The sequence below is a fragment of the Oncorhynchus keta genome, unplaced genomic scaffold, assembly GCF_023373465.1.
Source record: "Oncorhynchus keta strain PuntledgeMale-10-30-2019 unplaced genomic scaffold, Oket_V2 Un_contig_195_pilon_pilon, whole genome shotgun sequence".
In the NCBI taxonomy this organism is placed as follows: Eukaryota; Metazoa; Chordata; class Actinopteri; order Salmoniformes; family Salmonidae; genus Oncorhynchus; species Oncorhynchus keta.
Genome location: NW_026281563.1, coordinates 192,312 through 200,000, shown reverse-complemented (window position 1 = coordinate 200,000; position 7,689 = coordinate 192,312).

The window sequence follows — 7,689 nt, the reverse complement described above, 5'->3', positions numbered from 1 at the left end:
AACCACAACCAACATGATGGATCTCTGTTTAGTTGTCACTGTGTTAACCACAACCAACATGTTGGATCTCTGTTTAGTTGTCACTGTGTTAATAACCACAACCAACATGCTGGATCTCTGTTTAGTTGTCACTGTGTTAACCACAACCAACATGTTGGATCTCTGTTTAGTTGTCACTGTGTTAACCACAACCAACATGTTGGATCTCTGTTTAGTTGTCACTGTGTTAATAACCACAACCAACATGTTGGATCTCTGTTTAGTTGTCACTGTGTTAACCACAACCAACATGATGGATCTCTGTTTAGTTGTCACTGTGTTAATAACCACAACCAACATGTTGGATCTCTGTTTAGTTGTCACTGTGTTAATAACCACAACCAACATGTTGGATCTCTGTTTAGTTGTCACTGTGTTAATAACCACAACCAACATGTTGGATCTCTGTTTAGTTGTCACTGTGTTAACCACAACCAACATGTTGGATCTCTGTTTAGTTGTCACTGTGTTAACCACAACCAACATGTTGGATCTCTGTTTAGTTGTCACTGTGTTAATAACCACAACCAACATGTTGGATCTCTGTTTAGTTGTCACTGTGTTAATAACCACAACCAACATGCTGGATCTCTGTTTAGTTGTCACTGTGTTAATAACCACAACCAACATGTTGGATCTCTGTTTAGTTGTCACTGTGTTAACCACAACCAACATGTTGGATCTCTGTTTAGTTGTCACTGTGTTAACCACAACCAACATGTTGGATCTCTGTTTAGTTGTCACTGTGTTAATAACCACAACCAACATGTTGGATCTCTGTTTAGTTGTCACTGTGTTAACCACAACCAACATGTTGGATCTCTGTTTAGTTGTCACTGTGTTAATAACCACAACCAACATGTTGGATCTCTGTTTAGTTGTCACTGTGTTAACCACAACCAACATGCTGGATCTCTGTTTAGTTGTCACTGTGTTAACCACAACCAACATGTTGGATCTCTGTTTAGTTGTCACTGTGTTAACCACAACCAACATGTTGGATCTCTGTTTAGTTGTCACTGTGTTAACCACAACCAACATGCTGGATCTCTGTTTAGTTGTCACTGTGTTAACCACAACCAACATGTTGGATCTCTGTTTAGTTGTCACTGTGTTAATAACCACAACCAACATGCTGGATCTCTGTTTAGTTGTCACTGTGTTAACCACAACCAACATGTTGGATCTCTGTTTAGTTGTCACTGTGTTAATAACCACAACCAACATGCTGGATCTCTGTTTAGTTGTCACTGTGTTAATAACCACAACCAACATGTTGGATCTCTGTTTAGTTGTCACTGTGTTAACCACAACCAACATGTTGGATCTCTGTTTAGTTGTCACTGTGTTAATAACCACAACCAACATGTTGGATCTCTGTTTAGTTGTCACTGTGTTAACCACAACCAACATGATGGATCTCTGTTTAGTTGTCACTGTGTTAACCACAACCAACATGCTGGATCTCTGTTTAGTTGTCACTGTGTTAATAACCACAACCAACATGTTGGATCTCTGTTTAGTTGTCACTGTGTTAATAACCACAACCAACATGTTGGATCTCTGTTTAGTTGTCACTGTGTTAATAACCACAACCAACATGTTGGATCTCTGTTTAGTTGTCACTGTGTTAATAACCACAACCAACATGTTGGATCTCTGTTTAGTTGTCACTGTGTTAATAACCACAACCAACATGTTGGATCTCTGTTTAGTTGTCACTGTGTTAATAACCACAACCAACATGTTGGATCTCTGTTTAGTTGTCACTGTGTTAATAACCACAACCAACATGTTGGATCTCTGTTTAGTTGTCACTGTGTTAACCACAACCAACATGTTGGATCTCTGTTTAGTTGTCACTGTGTTAACCACAACCAACATGTTGGATCTCTGTTTAGTTGTCACTGTGTTAATAACCACAACCAACATGTTGGATCTCTGTTTAGTTGTCACTGTGTTAATAACCACAACCAACATGTTGGATCTCTGTTTAGTTGTCACTGTGTTAATAACCACAACCAACATGTTGGATCTCTGTTTAGTTGTCACTGTGTTAATAACCACAACCAACATGTTGGATCTCTGTTTAGTTGTCACTGTGTTAATAACCACAACCAACATGTTGGATCTCTGTTTAGTTGTCACTGTGTTAATAACCACAACCAACATGTTGGATCTCTGTTTAGTTGTCACTGTGTTAATAACCACAACCAACATGTTGGATCTCTGTTTAGTTGTCACTGTGTTAATAACCACAACCAACATGTTGGATCTCTGTTTAGTTGTCACTGTGTTAATAACCACAACCAACATGCTGGATCTCTGTTTAGTTGTCACTGTGTTAATAACCACAACCAACATGTTGGATCTCTGTTTAGTTGTCACTGTGTTAACCACAACCAACATGCTGGATCTCTGTTTAGTTGTCACTGTGTTAATAACCACAACCAACATGTTGGATCTCTGTTTAGTTGTCACTGTGTTAACCACAACCAACATGTTGGATCTCTGTTTAGTTGTCACTGTGTTAATAACCACAACCAACATGTTGTATCTCTGTTTAGTTGTCACTGTGTTAATAACCACAACCAACATGTTGGATCTCTGTTTAGTTGTCACTGTGTTAATAACCACAACCAACATGTTGGATCTCTGTTTAGTTGTCACTGTGTTAATAACCACAACCAACATGTTGGATCTCTGTTTAGTTGTCACTGTGTTAACCACAACCAACATGTTGGATCTCTGTTTAGTTGTCACTGTGTTAATAACCACAACCAACATGTTGGATCTCTGTTTAGTTGTCACTGTGTTAATAACCACAACCAACATGTTGGATCTCTGTTTAGTTGTCACTGTGTTAATAACCACAACCAACATGTTGGATCTCTGTTTAGTTGTCACTGTGTTAATAACCACAACCAACATGTTGGATCTCTGTTTAGTTGTCACTGTGTTAATAACCACAACCAACATGTTGGATCTCTGTTTAGTTGTCACTGTGTTAATAACCACAACCAACATGTTGGATCTCTGTTTAGTTGTCACTGTGTTAATAACCACAACCAACATGTTGGATCTCTGTTTAGTTGTCACTGTGTTAACCACAACCAACATGATGGATCTCTGTTTAGTTGTCACTGTGTTAACCACAACCAACATGTTGGATCTCTGTTTAGTTGTCACTGTGTTAATAACCACAACCAACATGCTGGATCTCTGTTTAGTTGTCACTGTGTTAAACCACAACCAACATGTTGTATCTCTGTTTAGTTGTCACTGTGTTAATAATCACAACCAACATGTTGGATCTCTGTTTAGTTGTCACTGTGTTAACCACAACCAACATGTTGGATCTCTGTTTAGTTGTCACTGTGTTAATAATCACAACCAACATGTTGGATCTCTGTTTAGTTGTCACTGTGTTAATAACCACAACCAACATGCTGGATCTCTGTTTAGTTGTCACTGTGTTAATAACCACAACCAACATGTTGGATCTCTGTTTAGTTGTCACTGTGTTAATAACCACAACCAACATGCTGGATCTCTGTTTAGTTGTCACTGTGTTAATAACCACAACCAACATGTTGGATCTCTGTTTAGTTGTCACTGTGTTAATAATCACAACCAACATGCTGGATCTCTGTTTAGTTGTCACTGTGTTAACCACAACCAACATGTTGGATCTCTGTTTAGTTGTCACTGTGTTAATAACCACAACCAACATGTTGGATCTCTGTTTAGTTGTCACTGTGTTAATAACCACAACCAACATGTTGGATCTCTGTTTAGTTGTCACTGTGTTAATAACCACAACCAACATGTTGGATCTCTGTTTAGTTGTCACTGTGTTAATAACCACAACCAACATGCTGGATCTCTGTTTAGTTGTCACTGTGTTAATAACCACAACCAACATGTTGGATCTCTGTTTAGTTGTCACTGTGTTAATAACCACAACCAACATGTTGGATCTCTGTTTAGTTGTCACTGTGTTAATAACCACAACCAACATGCTGGATCTCTGTTTAGTTGTCACTGTGTTAATAACCACAACCAACATGTTGGATCTCTGTTTAGTTGTCACTGTGTTAATAACCACAACCAACATGTTGGATCTCTGTTTAGTTGTCACTGTGTTAATAACCACAACCAACATGTTGGATCTCTGTTTAGTTGTCACTGTGTTAATAACCACAACCAACATGTTGGATCTCTGTTTAGTTGTCACTGTGTTAATAACCACAACCAACATGTTGGATCTCTGTTTAGTTGTCACTGTGTTAACCACAACCAACATGTTGGATCTCTGTTTAGTTGTCACTGTGTTAATAACCACAACCAACATGTTGGATCTCTGTTTAGTTGTCACTGTGTTAATAACCACAACCAACATGTTGGATCTCTGTTTAGTTGTCACTGTGTTAACCACAACCAACATGTTGGATCTCTGTTTAGTTGTCACTGTGTTAATAACCACAACCAACATGTTGGATCTCTGTTTAGTTGTCACTGTGTTAACCACAACCAACATGTTGGATCTCTGTTTAGTTGACACTGTGTTAATAACCACAACCAACATGTTGGATCTCTGTTTAGTTGTCACTGTGTTAACCACAACCAACATGCTGGATCTCTGTTTAGTTGTCACTGTGTTAACCACAACCAACATGTTGGATCTCTGTTTAGTTGTCACTGTGTTAACCACAACCAACATGTTGTATCTCTGTTTAGTTGTCACTGTGTTAACCACAACCAACATGTTGGATCTCTGTTTAGTTGTCACTGTGTTAATAACCACAACCAACATGTTGGATCTCTGTTTAGTTGTCACTGTGTTAACCACAACCAACATGTTGTATCTCTGTTTAGTTGTCACTGTGTTAACCACAACCAACATGTTGGATCTCTGTTTAGTTGTCACTGTGTTAACCACAACCAACATGTTGGATCTCTGTTTAGTTGTCACTGTGTTAACCACAACCAACATGTTGGATCTCTGTTTAGTTGTCACTGTGTTAACCACAACCAACATGTTGGATCTCTGTTTAGTTGTCACTGTGTTAATAACCACAACCAACATGTTGGATCTCTGTTTAGTTGTCACTGTGTTAATAACCACAACCAACATGTTGGATCTCTGTTTAGTTGTCACTGTGTTAACCACAACCAACATGTTGGATCTCTGTTTAGTTGTCACTGTGTTAATAACCACAACCAACATGTTGGATCTCTGTTTAGTTGTCACTGTGTTAACCACAACCAACATGCTGGATCTCTGTTTAGTTGTCACTGTGTTAATAACCACAACCAACATGTTGGATCTCTGTTTAGTTGTCACTGTGTTAATAACCACAACCAACATGTTGGATCTCTGTTTAGTTGTCACTGTGTTAATAACCACAACCAACATGTTGGATCTCTGTTTAGTTGTCACTGTGTTAATAACCACAACCAACATGTTGGATCTCTGTTTAGTTGTCACTGTGTTAATAACCACAACCAACATGTTGGATCTCTGTTTAGTTGTCACTGTGTTAACCACAACCAACATGCTGGATCTCTGTTTAGTTGTCACTGTGTTAATAACCACAACCAACATGTTGGATCTCTGTTTAGTTGTCACTGTGTTAATAACCACAACCAACATGTTGGATCTCTGTTTAGTTGTCACTGTGTTAATAACCACAACCAACATGTTGGATCTCTGTTTAGTTGTCACTGTGTTAACCACAACCAACATGCTGGATCTCTGTTTAGTTGTCACTGTGTTAATAACCACAACCAACATGTTGGATCTCTGTTTAGTTGTCACTGTGTTAATAACCACAACCAACATGTTGGATCTCTGTTTAGTTGTCACTGTGTTAATAACCACAACCAACATGTTGGATCTCTGTTTAGTTGTCACTGTGTTAACCACAACCAACATGTTGGATCTCTGTTTAGTTGTCACTGTGTTAACCACAACCAACATGTTGGATCTCTGTTTAGTTGTCACTGTGTTAATAACCACAACCAACATGTTGGATCTCTGTTTAGTTGTCACTGTGTTAATAACCACAACCAACATGTTGGATCTCTGTTTAGTTGTCACTGTGTTAATAACCACAACCAACATGTTGGATCTCTGTTTAGTTGTCACTGTGTTAACCACAACCAACATGTTGGATCTCTGTTTAGTTGTCACTGTGTTAATAACCACAACCAACATGTTGGATCTCTGTTTAGTTGTCACTGTGTTAACCACAACCAACATGTTGGATCTCTGTTTAGTTGTCACTGTGTTAATAACCACAACCAACATGTTGGATCTCTGTTTAGTTGTCACTGTGTTAACCACAACCAACATGTTGGATCTCTGTTTAGTTGTCACTGTGTTAATAACCACAACCAACATGTTGGATCTCTGTTTAGTTGTCACTGTGTTAATAACCACAACCAACATGCTGGATCTCTGTTTAGTTGTCACTGTGTTAATAACCACAACCAACATGTTGGATCTCTGTTTAGTTGTCACTGTGTTAATAACCACAACCAACATGTTGGATCTCTGTTTAGTTGTCACTGTGTTAACCACAACCAACATGTTGGATCTCTGTTTAGTTGTCACTGTGTTAACCACAACCAACATGTTGGATCTCTGTTTAGTTGTCACTGTGTTAATAACCACAACCAACATGTTGGATCTCTGTTTAGTTGTCACTGTGTTAATCACAACCAACATGTTGGATCTCTGTTTAGTTGTCACTGTGTTAACCACAACCAACATGTTGGATCTCTGTTTAGTTGTCACTGTGTTAATAACCACAACCAACATGTTGGATCTCTGTTTAGTTGTCACTGTGTTAACCACAACCAACATGTTGGATCTCTGTTTAGTTGTCACTGTGTTAACCACACACCAACATGTTGGATCTCTGTTTAGTTGTCACTGTGTTAATAACCACAACCAACATGTTGGATCTCTGTTTAGTTGTCACTGTGTTAATAACCACAACCAACATGATGGATCTCTGTTTAGTTGTCACTGTGTTAACCACAACCAACATGATGGATCTCTGTTTAGTTGTCACTGTGTTAACCACAACCAACATGTTGGATCTCTGTTTAGTTGTCACTGTGTTAATAACCACAACCAACATGTTGGATCTCTGTTTAGTTGTCACTGTGTTAATAACCACAACCAACATGTTGGATCTCTGTTTAGTTGTCACTGTGTTAACCACAACCAACATGTTGGATCTCTGTTTAGTTGTCACTGTGTTAACCACAACCAACATGTTGTATCTCTGTTTAGTTGTCACTGTGTTAACCACAACCAACATGTTGGATCTCTGTTTAGTTGTCACTGTGTTAATAACCACAACCAACATGTTGGATCTCTGTTTAGTTGTCACTGTGTTAATAACCACAACCAACATGTTGGATCTCTGTTTAGTTGTCACTGTGTTAACCACAACCAACATGATGGATCTCTGTTTAGTTGTCACTGTGTTAACCACAACCAACATGATGGATCTCTGTTTAGTTGTCACTGTGTTAACCACAACCAACATGTTGGATCTCTGTTTAGTTGTCACTGTGTTAATAACCACAACCAACATGTTGGATCTCTGTTTAGTTGTCACTGTGTTAATAACC